The sequence below is a fragment of the Crinia signifera genome, chromosome 4 (assembly GCF_055691185.1).
Source record: "Crinia signifera chromosome 4, ASM5569118v1, whole genome shotgun sequence".
NCBI classification, from domain to species: Eukaryota; Metazoa; Chordata; class Amphibia; order Anura; family Myobatrachidae; genus Crinia; species Crinia signifera.
In genome coordinates this window covers 300,633,537-300,653,490 of record NC_139220.1, presented here as the reverse complement: position 1 = coordinate 300,653,490, position 19,954 = coordinate 300,633,537, and the positions used below count along the sequence as shown (strand labels likewise).

The 19,954-nt window shown below is 37.7% G+C and overlaps 27 non-coding genes across 27 annotated transcripts; all 27 read left to right on the top strand.

Moving 5' to 3' along the window:
• Positions 1-632: 632 nt before the first annotated feature.
• Positions 633-773, top strand: LOC146076430 (U4 spliceosomal RNA). Its single transcript, XR_014473830.1, has one exon. It is a non-coding gene; the product is annotated as a U4 spliceosomal RNA (small nuclear RNA).
• A 537-nt stretch (positions 774-1,310) lies between these two features.
• LOC146076678 (U4 spliceosomal RNA) lies at positions 1,311-1,451 on the top strand. Its single transcript, XR_014474077.1, has one exon. It is a non-coding gene; the product is annotated as a U4 spliceosomal RNA (small nuclear RNA).
• Positions 1,452-2,105: 654 nt separating this feature from the next.
• On the top strand, positions 2,106-2,246 carry LOC146076429 (U4 spliceosomal RNA). Its single transcript, XR_014473829.1, has one exon. It is a non-coding gene; the product is annotated as a U4 spliceosomal RNA (small nuclear RNA).
• Positions 2,247-2,900: 654 nt separating this feature from the next.
• Positions 2,901-3,041, top strand: LOC146076428 (U4 spliceosomal RNA). The gene has a single exon (XR_014473828.1). It is a non-coding gene; the product is annotated as a U4 spliceosomal RNA (small nuclear RNA).
• Positions 3,042-3,578: 537 nt separating this feature from the next.
• On the top strand, positions 3,579-3,719 carry LOC146076677 (U4 spliceosomal RNA). The gene has a single exon (XR_014474076.1). It is a non-coding gene; the product is annotated as a U4 spliceosomal RNA (small nuclear RNA).
• Positions 3,720-4,373: 654 nt separating this feature from the next.
• On the top strand, positions 4,374-4,514 carry LOC146076512 (U4 spliceosomal RNA). Its single transcript, XR_014473912.1, has one exon. It is a non-coding gene; the product is annotated as a U4 spliceosomal RNA (small nuclear RNA).
• Positions 4,515-5,051: 537 nt separating this feature from the next.
• Positions 5,052-5,192, top strand: LOC146076675 (U4 spliceosomal RNA). Its single transcript, XR_014474074.1, has one exon. It is a non-coding gene; the product is annotated as a U4 spliceosomal RNA (small nuclear RNA).
• Positions 5,193-5,846: 654 nt separating this feature from the next.
• On the top strand, positions 5,847-5,987 carry LOC146076511 (U4 spliceosomal RNA). Its single transcript, XR_014473911.1, has one exon. It is a non-coding gene; the product is annotated as a U4 spliceosomal RNA (small nuclear RNA).
• Positions 5,988-6,641: 654 nt separating this feature from the next.
• Positions 6,642-6,782, top strand: LOC146076427 (U4 spliceosomal RNA). Its single transcript, XR_014473827.1, has one exon. It is a non-coding gene; the product is annotated as a U4 spliceosomal RNA (small nuclear RNA).
• A 538-nt stretch (positions 6,783-7,320) lies between these two features.
• Positions 7,321-7,461, top strand: LOC146076608 (U4 spliceosomal RNA). Its single transcript, XR_014474008.1, has one exon. It is a non-coding gene; the product is annotated as a U4 spliceosomal RNA (small nuclear RNA).
• Positions 7,462-8,115: 654 nt separating this feature from the next.
• On the top strand, positions 8,116-8,256 carry LOC146076696 (U4 spliceosomal RNA). The gene has a single exon (XR_014474095.1). It is a non-coding gene; the product is annotated as a U4 spliceosomal RNA (small nuclear RNA).
• A 537-nt stretch (positions 8,257-8,793) lies between these two features.
• Positions 8,794-8,934, top strand: LOC146076510 (U4 spliceosomal RNA). Its single transcript, XR_014473910.1, has one exon. It is a non-coding gene; the product is annotated as a U4 spliceosomal RNA (small nuclear RNA).
• Positions 8,935-9,588: 654 nt separating this feature from the next.
• On the top strand, positions 9,589-9,729 carry LOC146076426 (U4 spliceosomal RNA). Its single transcript, XR_014473826.1, has one exon. It is a non-coding gene; the product is annotated as a U4 spliceosomal RNA (small nuclear RNA).
• Positions 9,730-10,267: 538 nt separating this feature from the next.
• On the top strand, positions 10,268-10,408 carry LOC146076425 (U4 spliceosomal RNA). Its single transcript, XR_014473825.1, has one exon. It is a non-coding gene; the product is annotated as a U4 spliceosomal RNA (small nuclear RNA).
• Positions 10,409-10,946: 538 nt separating this feature from the next.
• Positions 10,947-11,087, top strand: LOC146076424 (U4 spliceosomal RNA). The gene has a single exon (XR_014473824.1). It is a non-coding gene; the product is annotated as a U4 spliceosomal RNA (small nuclear RNA).
• A 538-nt stretch (positions 11,088-11,625) lies between these two features.
• On the top strand, positions 11,626-11,766 carry LOC146076423 (U4 spliceosomal RNA). Its single transcript, XR_014473823.1, has one exon. It is a non-coding gene; the product is annotated as a U4 spliceosomal RNA (small nuclear RNA).
• Positions 11,767-12,304: 538 nt separating this feature from the next.
• On the top strand, positions 12,305-12,445 carry LOC146076422 (U4 spliceosomal RNA). The gene has a single exon (XR_014473822.1). It is a non-coding gene; the product is annotated as a U4 spliceosomal RNA (small nuclear RNA).
• A 537-nt stretch (positions 12,446-12,982) lies between these two features.
• On the top strand, positions 12,983-13,123 carry LOC146076351 (U4 spliceosomal RNA). The gene has a single exon (XR_014473752.1). It is a non-coding gene; the product is annotated as a U4 spliceosomal RNA (small nuclear RNA).
• A 537-nt stretch (positions 13,124-13,660) lies between these two features.
• LOC146076607 (U4 spliceosomal RNA) lies at positions 13,661-13,801 on the top strand. The gene has a single exon (XR_014474007.1). It is a non-coding gene; the product is annotated as a U4 spliceosomal RNA (small nuclear RNA).
• Positions 13,802-14,455: 654 nt separating this feature from the next.
• Positions 14,456-14,596, top strand: LOC146076421 (U4 spliceosomal RNA). The gene has a single exon (XR_014473821.1). It is a non-coding gene; the product is annotated as a U4 spliceosomal RNA (small nuclear RNA).
• Positions 14,597-15,133: 537 nt separating this feature from the next.
• On the top strand, positions 15,134-15,274 carry LOC146076419 (U4 spliceosomal RNA). The gene has a single exon (XR_014473819.1). It is a non-coding gene; the product is annotated as a U4 spliceosomal RNA (small nuclear RNA).
• Positions 15,275-15,928: 654 nt separating this feature from the next.
• On the top strand, positions 15,929-16,069 carry LOC146076418 (U4 spliceosomal RNA). The gene has a single exon (XR_014473818.1). It is a non-coding gene; the product is annotated as a U4 spliceosomal RNA (small nuclear RNA).
• A 538-nt stretch (positions 16,070-16,607) lies between these two features.
• On the top strand, positions 16,608-16,748 carry LOC146076417 (U4 spliceosomal RNA). Its single transcript, XR_014473817.1, has one exon. It is a non-coding gene; the product is annotated as a U4 spliceosomal RNA (small nuclear RNA).
• A 537-nt stretch (positions 16,749-17,285) lies between these two features.
• On the top strand, positions 17,286-17,426 carry LOC146076366 (U4 spliceosomal RNA). The gene has a single exon (XR_014473767.1). It is a non-coding gene; the product is annotated as a U4 spliceosomal RNA (small nuclear RNA).
• A 537-nt stretch (positions 17,427-17,963) lies between these two features.
• On the top strand, positions 17,964-18,104 carry LOC146076606 (U4 spliceosomal RNA). Its single transcript, XR_014474006.1, has one exon. It is a non-coding gene; the product is annotated as a U4 spliceosomal RNA (small nuclear RNA).
• Positions 18,105-18,758: 654 nt separating this feature from the next.
• LOC146076508 (U4 spliceosomal RNA) lies at positions 18,759-18,899 on the top strand. Its single transcript, XR_014473908.1, has one exon. It is a non-coding gene; the product is annotated as a U4 spliceosomal RNA (small nuclear RNA).
• A 537-nt stretch (positions 18,900-19,436) lies between these two features.
• On the top strand, positions 19,437-19,577 carry LOC146076724 (U4 spliceosomal RNA). The gene has a single exon (XR_014474122.1). It is a non-coding gene; the product is annotated as a U4 spliceosomal RNA (small nuclear RNA).
• The last annotated feature ends 377 nt before the right edge of the window (positions 19,578-19,954 follow it).

The following is a 19,954-nucleotide window of genomic DNA, read 5'->3' as shown; positions in this document are numbered from 1 at the left end:
GATGTGTTGGAGTTAGTCTATTTTCTTGAATCTTCTGTATGTGAAAAACCACAATTGACTGTGTCTTCCAGTTGCTGATTTTGAAGATTGGTTTAGAGATTAGTGTTTTTAATAAGACGTGTTGGAGTTAGTCTATTTTCTTGCATCTTCTGTATATGAAAAACCACAATTACATCCGTGTCTTCCAGTTGCTGATTTGGAAGATTGATGTAGAGATTAGTGTTTTTAATAAGACGTGTTGGAGTTAGTCTATTTTCTTGCATCTTCTGTATATGAAAAACCACAATTACATCCGTGTCTTCCAGTTGCTGATTTTGAAGATTGATGTAGAGATTAGTGTTTTTATCTCTGTTTATCTGGAGATGTTCCAGAATTTTTGAATGCAGTGTCATGCAAATTGGAGATAAATTCCTTACAATTTTTGCTACCAGAGTGTGAGATATGAAAAAGCACTTGGGAACAGAAAATACAATTTCCTTGAAGTCATCACCCAGGAAGGTTTTGCCAGGTCTTGGACTCATTAGCATATACATTCCCATAATCCACTGCTCCTAGCCAGAGACGGTTTGTCTAGCCATGGTTGTAATGAGTTCTCTGTTGCACATGCTGATTGCTCCAGCCAAGCACCTATCAACTTTGCGCAGTGGCATTATCATAGCTTATGAGGTCAAACCGAGGCGTGATTATTGCTAGTTGAAAACTTTACCCAATACCCCGCCATGATGACTTGCAATATAGTCAGCATTGGCAATTTTTGCTAGTCTCCCAGGAGACTATAAGATTTTGTAAAGGAAAGATGTGTTGGAGTTAGTCTATTTTCTTGAATCTTCTGTATGTGAAAAACCACAATTGACTGTGTCTTCCAGTTGCTGATTTTGAAGATTGGTTTAGAGATTAGTGTTTTTAATAAGACGTGTTGGAGTTAGTCTATTTTCTTGCATCTTCTGTATATGAAAAACCACAATTACATCCGTGTCTTCCAGTTGCTGATTTTGAAGATTGATGTAGAGATTAGTGTTTTTATCTCTGTTTATCTGGAGATGTTCCAGAATTTTTGAATGCAGTGTCATGCAAATTGGAGATAAATTCCTTACAATTTTTGCTACCAGAGTGTGAGATATGAAAAAGCACTTGGGAACAGAAAATACAATTTCCTTGAAATCATCACCCAGGAAGGTTTTGCCAGGTCTTGGACTCATTAGCATATACATTCCCATAATCCACTGCTCCTAGCCAGAGACTGTTTGTCTAGCCATGGTTGTAATGAGTTCTCTGTTGCACATGCTGATTGCTCCAGCCAAGCACCTATCAACTTTGCGCAGTGGCATTATCATAGCTTATGAGGTCAAACTGAGGCGTGATTATTGCTAGTTGAAAACTTTACCCAATACCCTGCCATGATGACTTGCAATATAGTCAGCATTGGCAATTTTTGCTAGTCTCCCAGGAGACTATAAGATTTTGTAAAGGAAAGATGTGTTGGAGTTAGTCTATTTTCTTGAATCTTCTGTATGTGAAAAACCACAATTGACTGTGTCTTCCAGTTGCTGATTTTGAAGATTGGTTTAGAGATTAGTGTTTTTAATAAGACGTGTTGGAGTTAGTCTATTTTCTTGCATCTTCTGTATATGAAAAACCACAATTACATCCGTGTCTTCCAGTTGCTGATTTTGAAGATTGATGTAGAGATTAGTGTTTTTAATAAGACGTGTTGGAGTTAGTCTATTTTCTTGCATCTTCTGTATATGAAAAACCACAATTACATCCGTGTCTTCCAGTTGCTGATTTTGAAGAATGATGTAGAGATTAGTGTTTTTATCTCTGTTTATCTGGAGATGTTCCAGAATTTTTGAATGCAGTGTCATGCAAATTGGAGATAAATTCCTTACAATTTTTGCTACCAGAGTGTGAGATATGAAAAAGCACTTGGGAACAGAAAATACAATTTCCTTGAAATCATCACCCAGGAAGGTTTTGCCAGGTCTTGGACTCATTAGCATATACATTCCCATAATCCACTGCTCCTAGCCAGAGACTGTTTGTCTAGCCATGGTTGTAATGAGTTCTCTGTTGCACATGCTGATTGCTCCAGCCAAGCACCTATCAACTTTGCGCAGTGGCATTATCATAGCTTATGAGGTCAAACCGAGGCGTGATTATTGCTAGTTGAAAACTTTACCCAATACCCCGCCATGATGACTTGCAATATAGTCAGCATTGGCAATTTTTGCTAGTCTCCCAGGAGACTATACGATTTTGTAAAGGAAAGATGTGTTGGAGTTAGTCTATTTTCTTGAATCTTCTGTATGTGAAAAACCACAATTGACTGTGTCTTCCAGTTGCTGATTTTGAAGATTGGTTTAGAGATTAGTGTTTTTAATAAGACGTGTTGGAGTTAGTCTATTTTCTTGCATCTTCTGTATATGAAAAACCACAATTACATCCGTGTCTTCCAGTTGCTGATTTTGAAGATTGATGTAGAGATTAGTGTTTTTAATAAGACGTGTTGGAGTTAGTCTATTTTCTTGCATCTTCTGTATATGAAAAACCACAATTACATCCGTGTCTTCCAGTTGCTGATTTTGAAGATTGATGTAGAGATTAGTGTTTTTATCTCTGTTTATCTGGAGATGTTCCAGAATTTTTGAATGCAGTGTCATGCAAATTGGAGATAAATTCCTTACAATTTTTGCTACCAGAGTGTGAGATATGAAAAAGCACTTGGGAACAGAAAATACAATTTCCTTGAAGTCATCACCCAGGAAGGTTTTGCCAGGTCTTGGACTCATTAGCATATACATTCCCATAATCCACTGCTCCTAGCCAGAGACGGTTTGTCTAGCCATGGTTGTAATGAGTTCTCTGTTGCACATGCTGATTGCTCCAGCCAAGCACCTATCAACTTTGCGCAGTGGCATTATCATAGCTTATGAGGTCAAACCGAGGCGTGATTATTGCTAGTTGAAAACTTTACCCAATACCCCGCCATGATGACTTGCAATATAGTCAGCATTGGCAATTTTTGCTAGTCTCCCAGGAGACTATAAGATTTTGTAAAGGAAAGATGTGTTGGAGTTAGTCTATTTTCTTGAATCTTCTGTATGTGAAAAACCACAATTGACTGTGTCTTCCAGTTGCTGATTTTGAAGATTGGTTTAGAGATTAGTGTTTTTAATAAGACGTGTTGGAGTTAGTCTATTTTCTTGCATCTTCTGTATATGAAAAACCACAATTACATCCGTGTCTTCCAGTTGCTGATTTTGAAGATTGATGTAGAGATTAGTGTTTTTATCTCTGTTTATCTGGAGATGTTCCAGAATTTTTGAATGCAGTGTCATGCAAATTGGAGATAAATTCCTTACAATTTTTGCTACCAGAGTGTGAGATATGAAAAAGCACTTGGGAACAGAAAATACAATTTCCTTGAAATCATCACCCAGGAAGGTTTTGCCAGGTCTTGGACTCATTAGCATATACATTCCCATAATCCACTGCTCCTAGCCAGAGACTGTTTGTCTAGCCATGGTTGTAATGAGTTCTCTGTTGCACATGCTGATTGCTCCAGCCAAGCACCTATCAACTTTGCGCAGTGGCATTATCATAGCTTATGAGGTCAAACTGAGGCGTGATTATTGCTAGTTGAAAACTTTACCCAATACCCTGCCATGATGACTTGCAATATAGTCAGCATTGGCAATTTTTGCTAGTCTCCCAGGAGACTATAAGATTTTGTAAAGGAAAGATGTGTTGGAGTTAGTCTATTTTCTTGAATCTTCTGTATGTGAAAAACCACAATTGACTGTGTCTTCCAGTTGCTGATTTTGAAGATTGGTTTAGAGATTAGTGTTTTTAATAAGACGTGTTGGAGTTAGTCTATTTTCTTGCATCTTCTGTATATGAAAAACCACAATTACATCCGTGTCTTCCAGTTGCTGATTTTGAAGATTGATGTAGAGATTAGTGTTTTTAATAAGACGTGTTGGAGTTAGTCTATTTTCTTGCATCTTCTGTATATGAAAAACCACAATTACATCCGTGTCTTCCAGTTGCTGATTTTGAAGATTGATGTAGAGATTAGTGTTTTTATCTCTGTTTATCTGGAGATGTTCCAGAATTTTTGAATGCATTGTCATGCAAATTGGAGATAAATTCCTTACAATTTTTGCTACCAGAGTGTGAGATATGAAAAAGCACTTGGGAATAGAAAATACAATTTCCTTGAAGTCATCACCCAGGAAGGTTTTGCCAGGTCTTGGACTCATTAGCATATACATTCCCATAATCCACTGCTCCTAGCCAGAGACTGTTTGTCTAGCCATGGTTGTAATGAGTTCTCTGTTGCACATGCTGATTGCTCCAGCCAAGCACCTATCAACTTTGCGCAGTGGCATTATCATAGCTTATGAGGTCAAACCGAGGCGTGATTATTGCTAGTTGAAAACTTTACCCAATACCCCGCCATGGTGACTTGCAATATAGTCAGCATTGGCAATTTTTGCTAGTCTCCCAGGAGACTATAAGATTTTGTAAAGGAAAGATGTGTTGGAGTTAGTCTATTTTCTTGAATCTTCTGTATGTGAAAAACCACAATTGACTGTGTCTTCCAGTTGCTGATTTTGAAGATTGGTTTAGAGATTAGTGTTTTTAATAAGACGTGTTGGAGTTAGTCTATTTTCTTGCATCTTCTGTATATGAAAAACCACAATTACATCCGTGTCTTCCAGTTGCTGATTTTGAAGATTGATGTAGAGATTAGTGTTTTTATCTCTGTTTATCTGGAGATGTTCCAGAATTTTTGAATGCAGTGTCATGCAAATTGGAGATAAATTCCTTACAATTTTTGCTACCAGAGTGTGAGATATGAAAAAGCACTTGGGAACAGAAAATACAATTTCCTTGAAGTCATCACCCAGGAAGGTTTTGCCAGGTCTTGGACTCATTAGCATATACATTCCCATAATCCACTGCTCCTAGCCAGAGACTGTTTGTCTAGCCATGGTTGTAATGAGTTCTCTGTTGCACATGCTGATTGCTCCAGCCAAGCACCTATCAACTTTGCGCAGTGGCATTATCATAGCTTATGAGGTCAAACTGAGGCGTGATTATTGCTAGTTGAAAACTTTACCCAATACCCTGCCATGATGACTTGCAATATAGTCAGCATTGGCAATTTTTGCTAGTCTCCCAGGAGACTATAAGATTTTGTAAAGGAAAGATGTGTTGGAGTTAGTCTATTTTCTTGAATCTTCTGTATGTGAAAAACCACAATTGACTGTGTCTTCCAGTTGCTGATTTTGAAGATTGGTTTAGAGATTAGTGTTTTTAATAAGACGTGTTGGAGTTAGTCTATTTTCTTGCATCTTCTGTATATGAAAAACCACAATTACATCCGTGTCTTCCAGTTGCTGATTTTGAAGATTGATGTAGAGATTAGTGTTTTTAATAAGACGTGTTGGAGTTAGTCTATTTTCTTGCATCTTCTGTATATGAAAAACCACAATTACATCCGTGTCTTCCAGTTGCTGATTTTGAAGATTGATGTAGAGATTAGTGTTTTTATCTCTGTTTATCTGGAGATGTTCCAGAATTTTTGAATGCATTGTCATGCAAATTGGAGATAAATTCCTTACAATTTTTGCTACCAGAGTGTGAGATATGAAAAAGCACTTGGGAATAGAAAATACAATTTCCTTGAAGTCATCACCCAGGAAGGTTTTGCCAGGTCTTGGACTCATTAGCATATACATTCCCATAATCCACTGCTCCTAGCCAGAGACTGTTTGTCTAGCCATGGTTGTAATGAGTTCTCTGTTGCACATGCTGATTGCTCCAGCCAAGCACCTATCAACTTTGCGCAGTGGCATTATCATAGCTTATGAGGTCAAACCGAGGCGTGATTATTGCTAGTTGAAAACTTTACCCAATACCCCGCCATGGTGACTTGCAATATAGTCAGCATTGGCAATTTTTGCTAGTCTCCCAGGAGACTATAAGATTTTGTAAAGGAAAGATGTGTTGGAGTTAGTCTATTTTCTTGAATCTTCTGTATGTGAAAAACCACAATTGACTGTGTCTTCCAGTTGCTGATTTTGAAGATTGGTTTAGAGATTAGTGTTTTTAATAAGACGTGTTGGAGTTAGTCTATTTTCTTGCATCTTCTGTATATGAAAAACCACAATTACATCCGTGTCTTCCAGTTGCTGATTTGGAAGATTGATGTAGAGATTAGTGTTTTTAATAAGACGTGTTGGAGTTAGTCTATTTTCTTGCATCTTCTGTATATGAAAAACCACAATTACATCCGTGTCTTCCAGTTGCTGATTTGGAAGATTGATGTAGAGATTAGTGTTTTTATCTCTGTTTATCTGGAGATGTTCCAGAATTTTTGAATGCAGTGTCATGCAAATTGGAGATAAATTCCTTACAATTTTTGCTACCAGAGTGTGAGATATGAAAAAGCACTTGGGAACAGAAAATACAATTTCCTTGAAGTCATCACCCAGGAAGGTTTTGCCAGGTCTTGGACTCATTAGCATATACATTCCCATAATCCACTGCTCCTAGCCAGAGACGGTTTGTCTAGCCATGGTTGTAATGAGTTCTCTGTTGCACATGCTGATTGCTCCAGCCAAGCACCTATCAACTTTGCGCAGTGGCATTATCATAGCTTATGAGGTCAAACCGAGGCGTGATTATTGCTAGTTGAAAACTTTACCCAATACCCCGCCATGATGACTTGCAATATAGTCAGCATTGGCAATTTTTGCTAGTCTCCCAGGAGACTATAAGATTTTGTAAAGGAAAGATGTGTTGGAGTTAGTCTATTTTCTTGAATCTTCTGTATGTGAAAAACCACAATTGACTGTGTCTTCCAGTTGCTGATTTTGAAGATTGGTTTAGAGATTAGTGTTTTTAATAAGACGTGTTGGAGTTAGTCTATTTTCTTGCATCTTCTGTATATGAAAAACCACAATTACATCCGTGTCTTCCAGTTGCTGATTTTGAAGATTGATGTAGAGATTAGTGTTTTTTATCTCTGTTTATCTGGAGATGTTCCAGAATTTTTGAATGCATTGTCATGCAAATTGGAGATAAATTCCTTACAATTTTTGCTACCAGAGTGTGAGATATGAAAAAGCACTTGGGAACAGAAAATACAATTTCCTTGAAGTCATCACCCAGGAAGGTTTTGCCAGGTCTTGGACTCATTAGCATATACATTCCCATAATCCACTGCTCCTAGCCAGAGACTGTTTGTCTAGCCATGGTTGTAATGAGTTCTCTGTTGCACATGCTGATTGCTCCAGCCAAGCACCTATCAACTTTGCGCAGTGGCATTATCATAGCTTATGAGGTCAAACTGAGGCGTGATTATTGCTAGTTGAAAACTTTACCCAATACCCCGCCATGATGACTTGCAATATAGTCAGCATTGGCAATTTTTGCTAGTCTCCCAGGAGACTATAAGATTTTGTAAAGGAAAGATGTGTTGGAGTTAGTCTATTTTCTTGAATCTTCTGTATGTGAAAAACCACAATTGACTGTGTCTTCCAGTTGCTGATTTTGAAGATTGGTTTAGAGATTAGTATTTTTAATAAGACGTGTTGGAGTTAGTCTATTTTCTTGCATCTTCTGTATATGAAAAACCACAATTACATCCGTGTCTTCCAGTTGCTGATTTTGAAGATTGATGTAGAGATTAGTGTTTTTAATAAGACGTGTTGGAGTTAGTCTATTTTCTTGCATCTTCTGTATATGAAAAACCACAATTACATCCGTGTCTTCCAGTTGCTGATTTTGAAGATTGATGTAGAGATTAGTGTTTTTATCTCTGTTTATCTGGAGATGTTCCAGAATTTTTGAATGCAGTGTCATGCAAATTGGAGATAAATTCCTTACAATTTTTGCTACCAGAGTGTGAGATATGAAAAAGCACTTGGGAACAGAAAATACAATTTCCTTGAAATCATCACCCAGGAAGGTTTTGCCAGGTCTTGGACTCATTAGCATATACATTCCCATAATCCACTGCTCCTAGCCAGAGACTGTTTGTCTAGCCATGGTTGTAATGAGTTCTCTGTTGCACATGCTGATTGCTCCAGCCAAGCACCTATCAACTTTGCGCAGTGGCATTATCATAGCTTATGAGGTCAAACTGAGGCGTGATTATTGCTAGTTGAAAACTTTACCCAATATCCTGCCATGATGACTTGCAATATAGTCAGCATTGGCAATTTTTGCTAGTCTCCCAGGAGACTATAAGATTTTGTAAAGGAAAGATGTGTTGGAGTTAGTCTATTTTCTTGAATCTTCTGTATGTGAAAAACCACAATTGACTGTGTCTTCCAGTTGCTGATTTTGAAGATTGGTTTAGAGATTAGTGTTTTTAATAAGACGTGTTGGAGTTAGTCTATTTTCTTGCATCTTCTGTATATGAAAAACCACAATTACATCCGTGTCTTCCAGTTGCTGATTTTGAAGATTGATGTAGAGATTAGTGTTTTTATCTCTGTTTATCTGGAGATGTTCCAGAATTTTTGAATGCATTGTCATGCAAATTTGGGATAAATTCCTTACAATTTTTGCTACCAGAGTGTGAGATATGAAAAAGCACTTGGGAATAGAAAATACAATTTCCTTGAAGTCATCACCCAGGAAGGTTTTGCCAGGTCTTGGACTCATTAGCATATACATTCCCATAATCCACTGCTCCTAGCCAGAGACTGTTTGTCTAGCCATGGTTGTAATGAGTTCTCTGTTGCACATGCTGATTGCTCCAGCCAAGCACCTATCAACTTTGCGCAGTGGCATTATCATAGCTTATGAGGTCAAACCGAGGCGTGATTATTGCTAGTTGAAAACTTTACCCAATACCCCGCCATGGTGACTTGCAATATAGTCAGCATTGGCAATTTTTGCTAGTCTCCCAGGAGACTATAAGATTTTGTAAAGGAAAGATGTGTTGGAGTTAGTCTATTTTCTTGAATCTTCTGTATGTGAAAAACCACAATTGACTGTGTCTTCCAGTTGCTGATTTTGAAGATTGGTTTAGAGATTAGTGTTTTTAATAAGACGTGTTGGAGTTAGTCTATTTTCTTGCATCTTCTGTATATGAAAAACCACAATTACATCCGTGTCTTCCAGTTGCTGATTTGGAAGATTGATGTAGAGATTAGTGTTTTTAATAAGACGTGTTGGAGTTAGTCTATTTTCTTGCATCTTCTGTATATGAAAAACCACAATTACATCCGTGTCTTCCAGTTGCTGATTTTGAAGATTGATGTAGAGATTAGTGTTTTTATCTCTGTTTATCTGGAGATGTTCCAGAATTTTTGAATGCAGTGTCATGCAAATTGGAGATAAATTCCTTACAATTTTTGCTACCAGAGTGTGAGATATGAAAAAGCACTTGGGAACAGAAAATACAATTTCCTTGAAGTCATCACCCAGGAAGGTTTTGCCAGGTCTTGGACTCATTAGCATATACATTCCCATAATCCACTGCTCCTAGCCAGAGACGGTTTGTCTAGCCATGGTTGTAATGAGTTCTCTGTTGCACATGCTGATTGCTGCAGCCAAGCACCTATCAACTTTGCGCAGTGGCATTATCATAGCTTATGAGGTCAAACCGAGGCGTGATTATTGCTAGTTGAAAACTTTACCCAATACCCCGCCATGATGACTTGCAATATAGTCAGCATTGGCAATTTTTGCTAGTCTCCCAGGAGACTATAAGATTTTGTAAAGGAAAGATGTGTTGGAGTTAGTCTATTTTCTTGAATCTTCTGTATGTGAAAAACCACAATTGACTGTGTCTTCCAGTTGCTGATTTTGAAGATTGGTTTAGAGATTAGTGTTTTTAATAAGACGTGTTGGAGTTAGTCTATTTTCTTGCATCTTCTGTATATGAAAAACCACAATTACATCCGTGTCTTCCAGTTGCTGATTTTGAAGATTGATGTAGAGATTAGTGTTTTTTATCTCTGTTTATCTGGAGATGTTCCAGAATTTTTGAATGCATTGTCATGCAAATTGGAGATAAATTCCTTACAATTTTTGCTACCAGAGTGTGAGATATGAAAAAGCACTTGGGAACAGAAAATACAATTTCCTTGAAGTCATCACCCAGGAAGGTTTTGCCAGGTCTTGGACTCATTAGCATATACATTCCCATAATCCACTGCTCCTAGCCAGAGACTGTTTGTCTAGCCATGGTTGTAATGAGTTCTCTGTTGCACATGCTGATTGCTCCAGCCAAGCACCTATCAACTTTGCGCAGTGGCATTATCATAGCTTATGAGGTCAAACCGAGGCGTGATTATTGCTAGTTGAAAACTTTACCCAATACCCCGCCATGATGACTTGCAATATAGTCAGCATTGGCAATTTTTGCTAGTCTCCCAGGAGACTATAAGATTTTGTAAAGGAAAGATGTGTTGGAGTTAGTCTATTTTCTTGAATCTTCTGTATGTGAAAAACCACAATTGACTGTGTCTTCCAGTTGCTGATTTTGAAGATTGGTTTAGAGATTAGTGTTTTTAATAAGACGTGTTGGAGTTAGTCTATTTTCTTGCATCTTCTGTATATGAAAAACCACAATTACATCCGTGTCTTCCAGTTGCTGATTTTGAAGATTGATGTAGAGATTAGTGTTTTTTATCTCTGTTTATCTGGAGATGTTCCAGAATTTTTGAATGCATTGTCATGCAAATTGGAGATAAATTCCTTACAATTTTTGCTACCAGAGTGTGAGATATGAAAAAGCACTTGGGAACAGAAAATACAATTTCCTTGAAGTCATCACCCAGGAAGGTTTTGCCAGGTCTTGGACTCATTAGCATATACATTCCCATAATCCACTGCTCCTAGCCAGAGACGGTTTGTCTAGCCATGGTTGTAATGAGTTCTCTGTTGCACATGCTGATTGCTGCAGCCAAGCACCTATCAACTTTGCGCAGTGGCATTATCATAGCTTATGAGGTCAAACCGAGGCGTGATTATTGCTAGTTGAAAACTTTACCCAATACCCCGCCATGATGACTTGCAATATAGTCAGCATTGGCAATTTTTGCTAGTCTCCCAGGAGACTATAAGATTTTGTAAAGGAAAGATGTGTTGGAGTTAGTCTATTTTCTTGAATCTTCTGTATGTGAAAAACCACAATTGACTGTGTCTTCCAGTTGCTGATTTTGAAGATTGGTTTAGAGATTAGTGTTTTTAATAAGACGTGTTGGAGTTAGTCTATTTTCTTGCATCTTCTGTATATGAAAAACCACAATTACATCCGTGTCTTCCAGTTGCTGATTTTGAAGATTGATGTAGAGATTAGTGTTTTTTATCTCTGTTTATCTGGAGATGTTCCAGAATTTTTTAATGCATTGTCATGCAAATTGGAGATAAATTCCTTACAATTTTTGCTACCAGAGTGTGAGATATGAAAAAGCACTTGGGAACAGAAAATACAATTTCCTTGAAGTCATCACCCAGGAAGGTTTTGCCAGGTCTTGGACTCATTAGCATATACATTCCCATAATCCACTGCTCCTAGCCAGAGACTGTTTGTCTAGCCATGGTTGTAATGAGTTCTCTGTTGCACATGCTGATTGCTCCAGCCAAGCACCTATCAACTTTGCGCAGTGGCATTATCATAGCTTATGAGGTCAAACCGAGGCGTGATTATTGCTAGTTGAAAACTTTACCCAATACCCCGCCATGATGACTTGCAATATAGTCAGCATTGGCAATTTTTGCTAGTCTCCCAGGAGACTATAAGATTTTGTAAAGGAAAGATGTGTTGGAGTTAGTCTATTTTCTTGAATCTTCTGTATGTGAAAAACCACAATTGACTGTGTCTTCCAGTTGCTGATTTTGAAGATTGGTTTAGAGATTAGTGTTTTTAATAAGACGTGTTGGAGTTAGTCTATTTTCTTGCATCTTCTGTATATGAAAAACCACAATTACATCCGTGTCTTCCAGTTGCTGATTTTGAAGATTGATGTAGAGATTAGTGTTTTTTATCTCTGTTTATCTGGAGATGTTCCAGAATTTTTGAATGCATTGTCATGCAAATTGGAGATAAATTCCTTACAATTTTTGCTACCAGAGTGTGAGATATGAAAAAGCACTTGGGAACAGAAAATACAATTTCCTTGAAGTCATCACCCAGGAAGGTTTTGCCAGGTCTTGGACTCATTAGCATATACATTCCCATAATCCACTGCTCCTAGCCAGAGACTGTTTGTCTAGCCATGGTTGTAATGAGTTCTCTGTTGCACATGCTGATTGCTCCAGCCAAGCACCTATTAACTTTGCGCAGTGGCATTATCATAGCTTATGAGGTCAAACCGAGGCGTGATTATTGCTAGTTGAAAACTTTACCCAATACCCCGCCATGATGACTTGCAATATAGTCAGCATTGGCAATTTTTGCTAGTCTCCCAGGAGACTATAAGATTTTGTAAAGGAAAGATGTGTTGGAGTTAGTCTATTTTTTTGAATCTTCTGTATGTGAAAAACCACAATTGACTGTGTCTTCCAGTTGCTGATTTTGAAGATTGGTTTAGAGATTAGTGTTTTGAATAAGATGTGTTGGAGTTAGTCTATTTTCTTGCATCTTCTGTATATGAAAAACCACAATTACATCCGTGTCTTCCAGTTGCTGATTTTGAAGATTGATGTAGAGATTAGTGTTTTTATCTCTGTTTATCTGGAGATGTTCCAGAATTTTTGAATGCATTGTCATGCAAATTTGGGATAAATTCCTTACAATTTTTGCTACCAGAGTGTGAGATATGAAAAAGCACTTGGGAACAGAAAATACAATTTCCTTGAAGTCATCACCCAGGAAGGTTTTGCCAGGTCTTGGACTCATTAGCATTTACATTCCCATAATCCACTGCTCCTAGCCAGAGACTGTTTGTCTAGCCATGGTTGTAATGAGTTCTCTGTTGCACATGCTAATTGCTCCAGCCAAGCACCTATCAACTTTGCGCAGTGGCATTATCATAGCTAATGAGGTCAAACCGAGGCGTGATTATTGCTAGTTGAAAACTTTACCCAATACCCCGCCATGATGACTTGCAATATAGTCAGCATTGGCAATTTTTGCTAGTCTCCCAGGAGACTATAAGATTTTGTAAAGGAAAGATGTGTTGGAGTTAGTCTATTTTCTTGAATCTTCTGTATGTGAAAAACCACAATTGATTGTGTCTTCCAGTTGCTGATATTGAAGATTGGTTTAGAGATTAGTGTTTTTAATAAGACGTGTTGGAGTTAGTCTATTTTCTTGCATCTTCTGTATATGAAAAACCACAATTACATCCGTGTCTTCCAGTTGCTGATTTTGAAGATTGATGTAGAGATTAGTGTTTTTATCTCTGTTTATCTGGAGATGTTCCAGAATTTTTGAATGCATTGTCATGCAAATTGGAGATAAATTCCTTACAATTTTTGCTACCAGAGTGTGAGATATGAAAAAGCACTTGGGAACAGAAAATACAATTTTCTTGAAGTCATCACCCAGGAAGGTTTTGCCAGGTCTTGGACTCATTAGCATATACATTCCCATAATCCACTGCTCCTAGCCAGAGACTGTTTGTCTAGCCATGGTTGTAATGAGTTCTTTGTTGCACATGCTGATTGCTCCAGCCAAGCACCTATCAACTTTGCGCAGTGGCATTATCATAGCTTATGAGGTCAAACTGAGGCGTGATTATTGCTAGTTGAAAACTTTACCCAATACCCCGCCATGATGACTTGCAATATAGTCAGCATTGGCAATTTTTGCTAGTCTCCCAGGAGACTATAAGATTTTGTAAAGGAAAGATGTGTTGGAGTTAGTCTATTTTCTTGAATCTTCTGTATGTGAAAAACCACAATTGACTGTGTCTTCCAGTTGCTGATTTTGAAGATTGGTTTAGAGATTAGTATTTTTAATAAGACGTGTTGGAGTTAGTCTATTTTCTTGCATCTTCTGTATATGAAAAACCACAATTACATCCGTGTCTTCCAGTTGCTGATTTTGAAGATTGATGTAGAGATTAGTGTTTTTAATAAGACGTGTTGGAGTTAGTCTATTTTCTTGCATCTTCTGTATATGAAAAACCACAATTACATCCGTGTCTTCCAGTTGCTGATTTTGAAGATTGATGTAGAGATTAGTGTTTTTATCTCTGTTTATCTGGAGATGTTCCAGAATTTTTGAATGCAGTGTCATGCAAATTGGAGATAAATTCTTAACAATTTTTGCTACCAGAGTGTGAGATATGAAAAAGCACTTGGGAACAGAAAATACAATTTCCTTGAAGTCATCACCCAGGAAGGTTTTGCCAGGTCTTGGACTCATTAGCATATACATTCCCATAATCCACTGCTCCTAGCCAGAGACGGTTTGTCTAGCCATGGTTGTAATGAGTTCTCTGTTGCACATGCTGATTGCTCCAGCCAAGCACCTATCAACTTTGCGCAGTGGCATTATCATAGCTTATGAGGTCAAACCGAGGCGTGATTATTGCTAGTTGAAAACTTTACCCAATACCCCGCCATGATGACTTGCAATATAGTCAGCATTGGCAATTTTTGCTAGTCTCCCAGGAGACTATAAGATTTTGTAAAGGAAAGATGTGTTGGAGTTAGTCTATTTTCTTGAATCTTCTGTATGTGAAAAACCACAATTGACTGTGTCTTCCAGTTGCTGATATTGAAGATTGGTTTAGAGATTAGTGTTTTTAATAAGACGTGTTGGAGTTAGTCTATTTTCTTGCATCTTCTGTATATGAAAAACCACAATTACATCCGTGTCTTCCAGTTGCTGATTTTGAAGATTGATGTAGAGATTAGTGTTTTTATCTCTGTTTATCTGGAGATGTTCCAGAATTTTTGAATGCATTGTCATGCAAATTTGGGATAAATTCCTTACAATTTTTGCTACCAGAGTGTGAGATATGAAAAAGCACTTGGGAATAGAAAATACAATTTCCTTGAAGTCATCACCCAGGAAGGTTTTGCCAGGTCTTGGACTCATTAGCATATACATTCCCATAATCCACTGCTCCTAGCCAGAGACTGTTTGTCTAGCCATGGTTGTAATGAGTTCTCTGTTGCACATGCTGATTGCTCCAGCCAAGCACCTATCAACTTTGCGCAGTGGCATTATCATAGCTTATGAGGTCAAACCGAGGCGTGATTATTGCTAGTTGAAAACTTTACCCAATACCCCGCCATGATGACTTGCAATATAGTCAGCATTGGCAATTTTTGCTAGTCTCCCAGGAGACTATAAGATTTTGTAAAGGAAAGATGTGTTGGAGTTAGTCTATTTTCTTGAATCTTCTGTATGTGAAAAACCACAATTGACTGTGTCTTCCAGTTGCTGATTTTGAAGATTGGTTTAGAGATTAGTGTTTTTAATAAGACGTGTTGGAGTTAGTCTATTTTCTTGCATCTTCTGTATATGAAAAACCACAATTACATCCGTGTCTTCCAGTTGCTGATTTGGAAGATTGATGTAGAGATTAGTGTTTTTAATAAGACGTGTTGGAGTTAGTCTATTTTCTTGCATCTTCTGTATATGAAAAACCACAATTACATCCGTGTCTTCCAGTTGCTGATTTTAAAGATTGATGTAGAGATTAGTGTTTTTATCTCTGTTTATCTGGAGATGTTCCAGAATTTTTGAATGCAGTGTCATGCAAATTGGAGATAAATTCCTTACAATTTTTGCTACCAGAGTGTGAGATATGAAAAAGCACTTGGGAACAGAAAATACAATTTCCTTGAAGTCATCACCCAGGAAGGTTTTGCCAGGTCTTGGACTCATTAGCATATACATTCCCATAATCCACTGCTCCTAGCCAGAGACTGTTTGTCTAGCCATGGTTGTAATGAGTTCTCTGTTGCACATGCTGATTGCTCCAGCCAAGCACCTATCAACTTTGCGCAGTGGCATTATCATAGCTTATGAGGTCAAACCGAGGCGTGATTATTGCTAGTTGAAAACTTTACCCAATACCCCGCCATGATGACTTGCAATATAGTCAGCATTGGCAATTTTTGCTAGTCTCCCAGGAGACTATAAGATTTTGTAAAGGAAAGATGTGTTGGAGTTAGTCTATTTTCTTGAATCTTCTGTATGTGAAAAACCACAATTGACTGTGTCTTCCAGTTGCTGATTTTGAAGATTGGTTTAGAGATTAGTGTTTTTAATAAGACGTGTTGGAGTTAGTCTATTTTCTTGCATCTTCTGTATATGAAAAACCACAATTACATCCGTGTCTTCCAGTTGCTGATTTTGAAGATTGATGTAGAGATTAGTGTTTTTTATCTCTGTTTATCTGGAGATGTTCCAGAATTTTTGAATGCATTGTCATGCAAATTGGAGATAAATTCCTTACAATTTTTGCTACCAGAGTGTGAGATATGAAAAAGCACTTGGGAACAGAAAATACAATTTCCTTGAAGTCATCACCCAGGAAGGTTTTGCCAGGTCTTGGACTCATTAGCATATACATTCCCATAATCCACTGCTCCTAGCCAGAGACTGTTTGTCTAGCCATGGTTGTAATGAGTTCTCTGTTGCACATGCTGATTGCTCCAGCCAAGCACCTATTAACTTTGCGCAGTGGCATTATCATAGCTTATGAGGTCAAACCGAGGCGTGATTATTGCTAGTTGAAAACTTTACCCAATACCCCGCCATGATGACTTGCAATATAGTCAGCATTGGCAATTTTTGCTAGTCTCCCAGGAGACTATAAGATTTTGTAAAGGAAAGATGTGTTGGAGTTAGTCTATTTTTTTGAATCTTCTGTATGTGAAAAACCACAATTGACTGTGTCTTCCAGTTGCTGATTTTGAAGATTGGTTTAGAGATTAGTGTTTTGAATAAGATGTGTTGGAGTTAGTCTATTTTCTTGCATCTTCTGTATATGAAAAACCACAATTACATCCATGTCTTCCAGTTGCTGATTTTGAAGATTGATGTAGAGATTAGTGTTTTTATCTCTGTTTATCTGGAGATGTTCCAGAATTTTTGAATGCATTGTCATGCAAATTTGGGATAAATTCCTTACAATTTTTGCTACCAGAGTGTGAGATATGAAAAAGCACTTGGGAACAGAAAATACAATTTCCTTGAAGTCATCACCCAGGAAGGTTTTGCCAGGTCTTGGACTCATTAGCATTTACATTCCCATAATCCACTGCTCCTAGCCAGAGACTGTTTGTCTAGCCATGGTTGTAATGAGTTCTCTGTTGCACATGCTAATTGCTCCAGCCAAGCACCTATCAACTTTGCGCAGTGGAATTATCATAGCTAATGAGGTCAAACCGAGGCGTGATTATTGCTAGTTGAAAACTTTACCCAATACCCCGCCATGATGACTTGCAATATAGTCAGCATTGGCAATTTTTGCTAGTCTCCCAGGAGACTATAAGATTTTGTAAAGGAAAGATGTGTTGGAGTTAGTCTATTTTCTTGAATCTTCTGTATGTGAAAAACCACAATTGACTGTGTCTTCCAGTTGCTGATATTGAAGATTGGTTTAGAGATTAGTGTTTTTAATAAGACGTGTTGGAGTTAGTCTATTTTCTTGCATCTTCTGTATATGAAAAACCACAATTACATCCGTGTCTTCCAGTTGCTGATTTTGAAGATTGATGTAGAGATTAGTGTTTTTATCTCTGTTTATCTGGAGATGTTCCAGAATTTTTGAATGCATTGTCATGCAAATTGGAGATAAATTCCTTACAATTTTTGCTACCAGAGTGTGAGATATGAAAAAGCACTTGGGAACAGAAAATACAATTTTCTTGAAGTCATCACCCAGGAAGGTTTTGCCAGGTCTTGGACTCATTAGCATATACATTCCCATAATCCACTGCTCCTAGCCAGAGACTGTTTGTCTAGCCATGGTTGTAATGAGTTCTTTGTTGCACATGCTGATTGCTCCAGCCAAGCACCTATCAACTTTGCGCAGTGGCATTATCATAGCTTATGAGGTCAAACTGAGGCGTGATTATTGCTAGTTGAAAACTTTACCCAATACCCCGCCATGATGACTTGCAATATAGTCAGCATTGGCAATTTTTGCTAGTCTCCCAGGAGACTATAAGATTTTGTAAAGGAAAGATGTGTTGGAGTTAGTCTATTTTCTTGAATCTTCTGTATGTGAAAAACCACAATTGACTGTGTCTTCCAGTTGCTGATTTTGAAGATTGGTTTAGAGATTAGTATTTTTAATAAGACGTGTTGGAGTTAGTCTATTTTCTTGCATCTTCTGTATATGAAAAACCACAATTACATCCGTGTCTTCCAGTTGCTGATTTTGAAGATTGATGTAGAGATTAGTGTTTTTAATAAGACGTGTTGGAGTTAGTCTATTTTCTTGCATCTTCTGTATATGAAAAACCACAATTACATCCGTGTCTTCCAGTTGCTGATTTTGAAGATTGATGTAGAGATTAGTGTTTTTATCTCTGTTTATTTGGAGATGTTCCAGAATTTTTGAATGCAGTGTCATGCAAATTGGAGATAAATTCCTTACAATTTTTGCTACCAGAGTGTGAGATATGAAAAAGCACTTGGGAACAGAAAATACAATTTCCTTGAAATCATCACCCAGGAAGGTTTTGCCAGGTCTTGGACTCATTAGCATATACATTCCCATAATCCACTGCTCCTAGCCAGAGACTGTTTGTCTAGCCATGGTTGTAATGAGTTCTCTGTTGCACATGCTGATTGCTCCAGCCAAGCACCTATCAACTTTGCGCAGTGGCATTATCATAGCTTATGAGGTCAAACCGAGGCGTGATTATTGCTAGTTGAAAACTTTACCCAATACCCCGCCATGGTGACTTGCAATATAGTCAGCATTGGCAATTTTTGCTAGTCTCCCAGGAGACTATAAGATTTTGTAAAGGAAAGATGTGTTGGAGTTAGTCTATTTTCTTGAATCTTCTGTATGTGAAAAACCACAATTGACTGTGTCTTCCAGTTGCTGATTTTGAAGATTGGTTTAGAGATTAGTGTTTTTAATAAGACGTGTTGGAGTTAGTCTATTTTCTTGCATCTTCTGTATATGAAAAACCACAATTACATCCGTGTCTTCCAGTTGCTGATTTTGAAGATTGATGTAGAGATTAGTGTTTTTATCTCTGTTTATCTGGAGATGTTCCAGAATTTTTTAATGCATTGTCATGCAAATTTGGGATAAATTCCTTACAATTTTTGCTACCAGAGTGTGAGATATGAAAAAGCACTTGGGAATAGAAAATACAATTTCCTTGAAGTCATCACCCAGGAAGGTTTTGCCAGGTCTTGGACTCATTAGCATATACATTCCCATAATCCACTGCTCCTAGCCAGAGACTGTTTGTCTAGCCATGGTTGTAATGAGTTCTCTGTTGCACATGCTGATTGCTCCAGCCAAGCACCTATCAACTTTGCGCAGTGGCATTATCATAGCTTATGAGGTCAAACCGAGGCGTGATTATTGCTAGTTGAAAACTTTACCCAATACCCCGCCATGGTGACTTGCAATATAGTCAGCATTGGCAATTTTTGCTAGTCTCCCAGGAAACTATAAGATTTTGTAAAGGAAAGATGTGTTGGAGTTAGTCTATTTTCTTGAATCTTCTGTATGTGAAAAACCACAATTGACTGTGTCTTCCAGTTGCTGATTTTGAAGATTGGTTTAGAGATTAGTGTTTTTAATAAGACGTGTTGGAGTTAGTCTATTTTCTTGCATCTTCTGTATATGAAAAACCACAATTACATCCGTGTCTTCCAGTTGCTGATTTGGAAGATTGATGTAGAGATTAGTGTTTTTAATAAGACGTGTTGGAGTTAGTCTATTTTCTTGCATCTTCTGTATATGAAAAACCACAATTACATCCGTGTCTTCCAGTTGCTGATTTTGAAGATTGATGTAGAGATTAGTGTTTTTATCTCTGTTTA